Genomic DNA, 8,758 nt, shown 5'->3' with positions numbered 1-8,758 from the left:
CCACATCTTTCTGCCTCAGAGGCAAGAGTGCTGCCCACTGAGCCACGGCTGACAACAACAAGTTGTTTCCTCCAATCCCCACCCCACCCCCCCGGTTCTTGTGCCAATTACCTTAACTCTTGTCCTATGGTTACCGACTCTCCTGCCACTGGAAACAGTTTTTCCTTATTTACTCTATCAAATCCCTTCAGGATTTTGACAACCTCGATCAGAGCAGACCTGAGCGGCAGCAATTCAACAGAGGCAGAATTTGAAAGAAACATAGAAAATAGGTGCAGGAGCAGGCCATTCGGCCCTTCGAGCCTGCACCACCATTCAATATGATCATGGCTGATCATGCAACTTCAGTACCCCATTCCTGCTTTCTCTCCATACCCCTTGATCCCTTTAGCCGTGAGGGACACATCTAACTCCCTTTTGAATATATCTTAACGAACTGGCCTCAACAACTTTCTGTTGCAGGGAATTTCACAGGTTCACAATTCTCTGGGTGAAGAAGTTTCTCCTCATCTCGGTCCTAAATGGCTCACCCCTTATCCTTAAACTGTGAACCCTGGTTCTGGACTTCCCCAACATCAGGAACATTCTTCCTGCATCTGACCTGTTCAATCCCGCCAGAATTTTATATGTTTCTATGAGATCCCCTCTCATTCTCCTAAATTCTAGTGAATATAAGCCTAGTCGATCCAGTCTTTCTTCATATGTCAGTTCTGCCATCCTGGGAATCAGTCTGGTGAACCTTCGCTGCACTCCCTCAATAGTAAGAATGTCCTTCCTCAGATTAGGAGACCAAAACTGCACACAATACTCAAGGTGTGGTCTCACCAAGGCCCTGTACAACTGCAGTAAGACCTTCCTGCTCCTATACTCAAATCCCCTCGCTATGAAGGCCAATATGCCATTTGCTTTCTTTACTGCCTTCTGTACCTGCATGCCTACCTTTAATGACTGATGTACCATGACACCCAAGTCTCGTTGCACCTCCCCTTTTACTAATCTGTCACCATTCAGATAATAATCTGCCTTCCTGTTTTGCCACCAAAGTGGATAACCTCACACTTATCCACATTATACTGCATTTGCCATGCATTTGCCCACTCACCTAACCTGTCCAAGTTCCCCTGCAGCCTCCTAGCATCCTCCTCGCAGCTCGCAATGCCACCTAGCTTAGTGTCATCTGCAAACTTGGAGATATTACATTCAATTCCATTGTCTAAATCATTAATGTATATTGTAAATAGCTGGGGTTCCAGCACTGAATCCTGCGGCACCGCACTAGTCACTGCCTGCCATTCTGAAAAGGACCTGTTTATTCCCACTCTTTGCTTCCTGTCTGCCAACCAGTTCTCTATCCACATCAATACATTACCCCCAATCCCATGTGCCTGAATTTTACACACTAATCTCTTGTGTGGGACCTTGTCAAAAGCCTTTTGAAAGTCCAAATACACCACATCCACTGGTTCTCCCTTGTCCACTCTACTAGTTACATCCTCAAAAAACTCGAAGATTTGTCAAGCATGATTTCCCTTTCATAAATCCATGCTGACTTGGACCGATCCTGTCACTGCTTTCCAAATGCGCTGCTATTACATCTTTAATAATTGATTCCAGCATTTTCCCCACCACCGATGTCAGGTTAACCGGTCTATAATTCCCTGTTTTCTCTCTCCCTCCTTTTTTTAAAAAAGTGGTGTTACATTAGCTACCCTCCAATCCATAGGAACTGAACCAGAGTCCATGGAATGTTGGAAAATGACCACCAATGCATCCACTATTTCTATGGCCACTTCCTTAAGTACTCTGGGATGCAGACTATCAGGCCCTGGGGGTTTATCAGCCTTCAGTCCCTTCAATTTCCCTAACACCATTTCCTGACTAATAAGGATTTCCCTCAGTTCCCTCTTCTCGCTAGACCCTCGGTCCCCTAGTATTTTCAGGAGGTTATTCGTGTCTTCCTTAATGAAGACAGAACCAAAGTATTTGTTCAATTGGTCTGCCATTTCCTTGTTCCCCATTATAAATTCACCTGATTCTGACTGCAAGGGACCTACATTGGTCTTCACTACTCTTTTTCTCTTCACATATCTATAGAAGCTTTTGCAGTCAGTTTTTATGTTCCCTGCAAGCTTACTATTTTGCCCCTCCTAATTAAACCCTTAGTCCTCCTCTGCTGAATTCAAAATTTCTCCCAGTCCTCAGGTTTACTGCTTTTTCTGGCCAATTTATATGCCTCTTCCTTAGATTTAACACTTACCCTAATTTCCTTTGTTAGCCACGGTTGAGCCGCCTTTCCTTTTTTATTCTTACGCCACACAGGGATGTACAATTGTTGTAGTTCTTCCATGTGATATTTAAATGTCTGCCATTGCCTATCCACCGTCAACCCTTTAAGTATCATTCTCCAGTCTATCCTAGCCAATTCACATCTCATACCGTCGAAGTTTCCTTTCTTTAAGTTCAGAACCCTAGTCTCTGAATTAACTGTGTCACTCTCCATCTTAATGAAGAATTCTACCATATTATGGTCACTCTTCCCCAACGGGTCCTGCACGACCTTTTGCTAATTAATCCTCTCTCATTACACAAGACCCAGTCGAGGATGGCTTGCTCTCTAGTTGGTTCCTCGACATATTGGTCTAGAAAACCATCCCTTATACACCCCAGGAAATCCTCCTCCACAGTATTGCTACCAGTTTGATTAGCGCATGATAACTGCTGTACCCTTATTGCACGCGTCCCTAATTTCCTGTTTGATGTCATCACCAACCTCTCTACTACTGTTTGGTGGTCTGTACACAACTCCCACTAATGTTTTCTGCCCTTTGGTGTTTCGCAGCTCTACCCATGTAGATTCCACATCATCCACGCTAATGTCCTTCCTTACTATTGTGTTAATCTTTAACCAGTAACGCTACCCCACCTCCTTTTCCTTTTTGTCTGTCCTTCCTGAATATTGAATACCCCTGGATGTTGAGTTCCCAGCCTTGGTTACCTTGGAGCCATGTCTCCGTAATCCCAATTACATCATATCCGTTAACAGCTATCTGCGCAGTCAATTCATCCACCTTATTACGAATGCTCCTCGCATTGAGCCTTCAGGCTTGTTTTTTTAACACTCTTTGTCCTTTTAGAATTATGTTGTAATGTGGCCCTTTTTGATTTTTGCCCTTGATTTCTCTGCCCTCCACTCTTGCTTTTCTCCTTCCTGCCTTTTGCTTCTGCCCCCTTTTTACTTCCCTCTGCCTCCCTGCATAGATTCCCATCCCCCTGCCTTTTTAGGTTAAACCCTCCCCAACAGCACTAGCAAACACTCTGCCTAGGACATTGGTTCCGGTCCTGCCCAGGTGCAGACCATCCGGTTTGTACTGGTCCCACCTCCCCCAGAACTGGTTCCAATGTCCCATGAACTTGAATCCCTCCCCCTTGCACCACTCTTCAAGCCACGTATTCATCTGAGCTAGCCTTCAATTCCTACTCTGACTAGCACGTGGCACTGGTAGCAATCCTGAGATTACTACCTTTGAGGTCCTACTTTTTAATTTAACTCCTAGCTCCCTAAATTCAGCTTGTAGGATCTCATCCCGTTTTTTTTACCTATATCATCGGTACCTATATGTACCACAACAACTGTCTGTTCACCCTCCCCCTCCAGAATGCACTGCAGCCGTTTCGAGACATCCTTGACCCTTGCACCTGGGAGGCAACATACCATCCTGGAGTCTCGTTTGCGGCCGCAGAAACGCCTATCTATTCCCCTTACAATAGAATCCCCTATCACTATAGCTCTCCCACTATTTTTCCTGCCCTCCTGTGCAGCAGAGCCCCCCCTGGTGCCATGGACTTGGCTGCTGCTGCCTTCCCCTGATGAGCCATCTCCCCCAACAGTACCCAAGCTGGTGTATCTGTTATGGAGGGAGATGACCGCAGGGGATCCCTGCACTACCTTCCTTCCACTGCTCTGCCTGATGGTCACCCATTCCCTTTCTGACTGTGTAACTTTTGCCTGCGGTGTGACCAACTCATTAAACGTGCTATTCACGACATCCTCAGCATCGCGGATGCTCCAGAGTGAATCCATGCGCAGCTCCAGTGTTGCAATGCGGTCTGTCAGGAGCTGCAGCTGGATACACTTCCTGCACATGTAGTTGTCAGGGACACTGGAAGCGTTTCTGACTTCCCACATAGCACAGGAGGAGCATGACATGGGTCTGGGCTCTCCTGCCATGGCTTAACCCTTAAATTAACCTAATTGATAACAACACCAAAGGTTTCTTACTGATCAGAAAAGGAAAAAAAAGAAAAAGAAAAAGATTAAATACTCACCAATCCACGAGCCAATCACTTACCCTCTTGGCTGTGACATCACATTTTGATTTCTTTTTACTTCTTTGTTTACCTTCTGCCCCTGCACCAGCTGACCTCCTCCGACTGCTGGGCCCCCTTTTATGGGCCTCACTGCTCGCCCTGCTCCATTCCTCCGACTCTCCGGCTCCCGCTCTTTTTAAACTGCCCGCTCCTACGACTCTCCGATCCCGTCAGAAGTGAATTCCTCGTCTACCTCCAGCCCCCCTGCTCCTCGGACTCCTGGCCTCCCGAATTCACGGACTTCCGCTCTCGGACTCTCCCGAACTCACTCCCGAAAGAGTGACGTCGGAGCAAAAAAATTACGTCGGCACAAGGGAAGGAGCCGATTGGTGAGTGGCTGGAGAGTGTGTTTTTTTTTAGTTTTAAGTTTATTTCTGATAAGTAAGTTCATAGTATATTAAATAGAGGCATAGCAGAGCAGCTCAGTCCTGTAGAATGCACATCCTGTGCCATGTTGGAAGTCCTGGATGCTTCTCATGGCCTGGACGACCACATGTGCGGGAAGTGTCGCCAGCGAGATCCGTGTTTCGAACCTTGAACGGCGGCTGGAGTCACTGCGGTGCATCCGCGAGGCGGAGAACTTCGTGAATAGCATGTTTCTAGAGGTGGTCACCCCGCAGCTTAAGTGTGTGCAGGCAGAGAGGGAATGGGTGACTGCCAGACAGACGAGGAGGACCAATAGGTAGTGCAGGAGTCCCCTGAGTGCACCTCGCTCGCTAACCAGTATTTTGTTGAGGGGACCGGTGAGGGCAAAGGTTCCTCTGGGGAGTGCAGCCAGAGCCAAGTCCACGGCACCAAGGGTGACTCAGCTGCACAGGGGGGTGGGGGAGAAAGAAGAGTGGAAGAGTAATAGTGGTAGGGGATTCGATAGTTGGGGAGCAGCCAGGCATTTCTGCGGCTGTAGACGTGACTCCAGGATGGTATATGACCTCCCTGGTGCCAGGGTCAAGGATGTCACCGAGCGGCTGCAAGACATTCTGTGGGGAGAGCATGAACAGCCAGAGGTCGTGGTCCATATTGGTACCAATGACATAGGTAGAAAGAGGGATGAGGTCTTGCAGGCAGAGTTTAGGGATCTAGGAGAGAGATTAAAAAGCAGATGTCAAAGGTAGTAATCTCCGGATTACTCCCAGTGCCACGTGCTCGTGATTACAAAAATAGGAGGATAGAGCAGATTAATGCATGGCTGGAGAGATGGTGCAGGAGGGAGGGCTTTAGTTTCCTGAGGCATTGGGACCGTTTCTGTGGGAGGTGAGACCTGTACAAGCCGGACGGGTTGCACCTCAACAGAGCCGGGACCAATACCCTCGCGGGGGGGGGGGGGGGGGCAGCGGTGGGGGGAGGGTTTGCTTGTGCTATTAGGGAGGGTTTAAACTGGCTTGGCAGGGGGATGGGAACTTGAGAGCAGATTCAGAAGGGAGAGAAGCAAAGCAGAAAATTAGAAAGTGAATTTGGAAGGCAGAGGAAACAAAGGCTAGAAAATAGACAACAAGAGAGTTTGGCAGTGCTAAATGGTATATACTTCAATGCAAGGAGTCTCAGGAATAAGGCAGGTGAGCTGAGAGCACAGATAGACATTTGGGAGTATGATATTATAGCTATTATTGAGACATGGCTGAAAGAAAGGCAGGTATGGCGACTCAACATTCCTGGTTATAGGGTTACAGATATGGAGAGGGGGATAGAAAAAGAGGGGGGGGGTCGCAGTATTGATTAAAGAAACAATTATAGCTGTGAGGAGAGATGATAAGAGCATACGAAATAGGAGCAGGAGTAGGCCATTTGGCCCCTCGAGCCTGCTCCGCCATTTAACAAGATCATGGCTGATCTGATCATGGACTCAGTTCCACTTCCCTGCCCACTCACTATAACCCTTTATTCCCTTAACGCTCAAAAATCTATCTATCTCCGCCTTAAATATATTCAATGACCCAGCCTCCACAGCTCTCTGGGGCAGAGAATTACACAGATTTACAAACCTCTGAGAAGAAATTCCACCTCATCTCAGTTTTAAATGGGCGACTCTTATTCTGAGACTATGCCCCCTAGTTTTAGTTTCCCCTATGAGTGAAAATATCCTCTCTGGATCCACCTTGTCGAGTCCTCTCATCATATGTTTTGATAAGATCACCTTTCATTCTTCTGAACTCCAATGAGTATAGGCCCAACCTACTCAACCTATTTTCATAAGACAACCCCTCATCTCTGGAATCAACCTCGTGAACCTTCTCTGAACAGCCTCCAATGCAAGTATATCCTTCCTTAAATAGGGAGACCAAAACTGTACGCAGTACTCCAGGTGTGGCATCACCAATACCCTGTATAGTTGGAGCAGGACTGCTCTGCTTTTATACTCCATCTCCCTTGCAATAAAGACCAACATTCAATTTGCCTTCCTGATCACTTGCTGTACCTGCACGCTAACTTTTTGTGTTTCATGCACAAGGACCCCCAGGTCCCTCTGTACTGCAGCACTTTGCAATTTTTCTCCATTTAAATTATAATTTGCTTTTCTATTTTTTTCTGCCAAAGTGGATAACCTCACATTTTCCCACATTATACTCCATCTGCCAAATTTTTGCCCATTCACTTAGCCTGTCTATATCCCTTTGCAGATTTTGTATGTCCTCCTCACAATTTGCTCTTCCACCCATCTTTGTATCATCAGCAAACTTGGCTACATTACACTCTGACCCTTCATCCAAGGTTCCAGGTGCAGGTTTAGCTACAGGGAGCTGGGCCCTCAGCAAGGTTCCAGGTGCAGGTTTAGCTACAGGGAGCTGGGCCCTCAGCAAGGTTCCAGGTGCAGGTTTAGCTACAGGGAGCTGGGCCCTCAGCAAGGTTCCAGGTGAAGGTTTAGCTACAGGGAGCTGGGCCCTCAGCAAGGTTCCAGGTGAAGGTTTAGCTCCAGGGAGCTGGGCCCTCAGCAAGGTTCCAGGTGCAGGTTTAGCTCCAGGGAGCTGGGCCCTCAGCAAGGTTCCAGGTGCAGGTTTAGCTACAGGGAGCTGGGCCCTCAGCAAGGTTCCTGGTGAGAGGGCCTGGCTGCTGCTGATGGGCAGAATGGTCCCGCGTCACGTGCCCACAGCCCGGTGGTGGGGGGGGGAGCCACCGCACCGCACCGCGCGTGCGCACCGGCCGCAGTCTGCCCCTCCGCCCTGCGAACAGCGCATGCGCGCTGGCTGCGGACGCGGTGGGGCCAACGGGTGTAGGTGAGCGGACGCGGTGGGGGCCAACGCTGAGGTGAGAGCCAGCGGGCGGTTACCGGGGAAACGGGGCCCAGGGCGGGCTGTAAGCAGCGCGGAGCCTGAGGGCTGAGGCGGGTGGCGTGTTTGGGGGGGGGGGGAAGAGAGAGAGAGAGAGAGAGAGAGAGAGAGCGAGCGAGCGGCGGCGGCGGCGGCGAGCGGCGAGGGAGTGACCGGACAGCTGGCAGTAGTGGGGCAAAGCGGAGGAGGCTGTAACCCGGGCCGGGGGACAGTCCGGCCTTTAAACAAGGCCCCAGTGAACTGTCAGCTCAGCGAGCAAACACAGGCCAGGCTCTGACCCCAGACCCCGAACCAGAATCTGCCCCAGACCCTGACACTCCCGCCCCCCTCCTCCTCCTCCTCCTCCTCCTCTCCTCCCCCCTCCCCCCCCCCCCTCCCTCCCCCCTCCTCCCCCCCCCCCCCCCCTCCCTCCCCCTCCTCCCCCCCCCCCCCCCCCTCCTCCCCCTCCTCCCCCCCCTCCTCCCCCTCCCCTCCCCCCCCCCCCCCCCTCCTCCCCCTCCTCCCCCTCCTCCCCCTCCTCCCCCCCCTCCTCCCCCTCCTCCCCCCCTCCTCCTCCTCCTCCCCCCCCTCCCCCCCTCCTCCTCCTCCCTCCCCCCCCTCCTCCTCCTCCTCCCCCCCCTCCTCCTCCTCCTCCTCCTCCCCCCCCCCCCCTCCTCCTCCCCCCCCCCCCCCCCTCCTCCTCCTCCTCCCTCCCCCCCCCTCCTCCTCCTCCCCCCCCCCCCTCCTCCTCCCCCCCCCCCCCCTCCTCCCCTCCTCCTCCCCCCCCCCCCCCTCCTCCTCCTCCTCCTCCCCCCCCCCCCCTCCTCCTCCTCCTCCTCCCCCCCCCCCTCCTCCTCCTCCTCCTCCCCCCCCCCCCCCTCCTCCCTCCTCCTCCTCCCCCCCCCCCCCCCTCCTCCTCCTCCTCCTCCCCCCCCCCCCCCCTCCTCCTCCTCCTCCTCCCCCCCCCCCCTCCTCCTCCTCCTCCTCCCCCCCCCCCCCCCCCCTCCCCCCCCCCCCCCTCCCCCCCCCCCCCCCCCCTCCCCCCCCCCCCCCCCCCCCCCCCCCCCCCCCCCCTCCTCCTCCCCCCCCCCCCCCTCCTCCTCCCCCCCCCCCTCCTCCTCCTCCTCCTCCTCCTCCTCCTCCTCCTC

At 52.1% G+C, this 8,758-nt stretch overlaps 1 long non-coding RNA gene across 1 annotated transcript in view; it reads left to right on the top strand.

The window, feature by feature from the left end:
* Window positions 1-7,517: 7,517 nt before the first annotated feature.
* LOC139278378 (uncharacterized) overlaps window positions 7,518-8,758 on the top strand; it is a 14,409-nt gene continuing 13,168 nt past the window's right edge. The window contains exon 1 of the long non-coding RNA XR_011596251.1: window positions 7,518-7,608. This is a non-coding gene — a long non-coding RNA (uncharacterized lncRNA). The remainder of the gene's footprint in view (window positions 7,609-8,758) is intronic.

This window comes from Pristiophorus japonicus, chromosome 13 (assembly GCF_044704955.1).
Source record: "Pristiophorus japonicus isolate sPriJap1 chromosome 13, sPriJap1.hap1, whole genome shotgun sequence".
NCBI classification, from domain to species: Eukaryota; Metazoa; Chordata; class Chondrichthyes; family Pristiophoridae; genus Pristiophorus; species Pristiophorus japonicus.
Note: the sequence above shows the minus strand (reverse complement) of the source record. Positions and strands in the feature narration are given on the sequence as shown.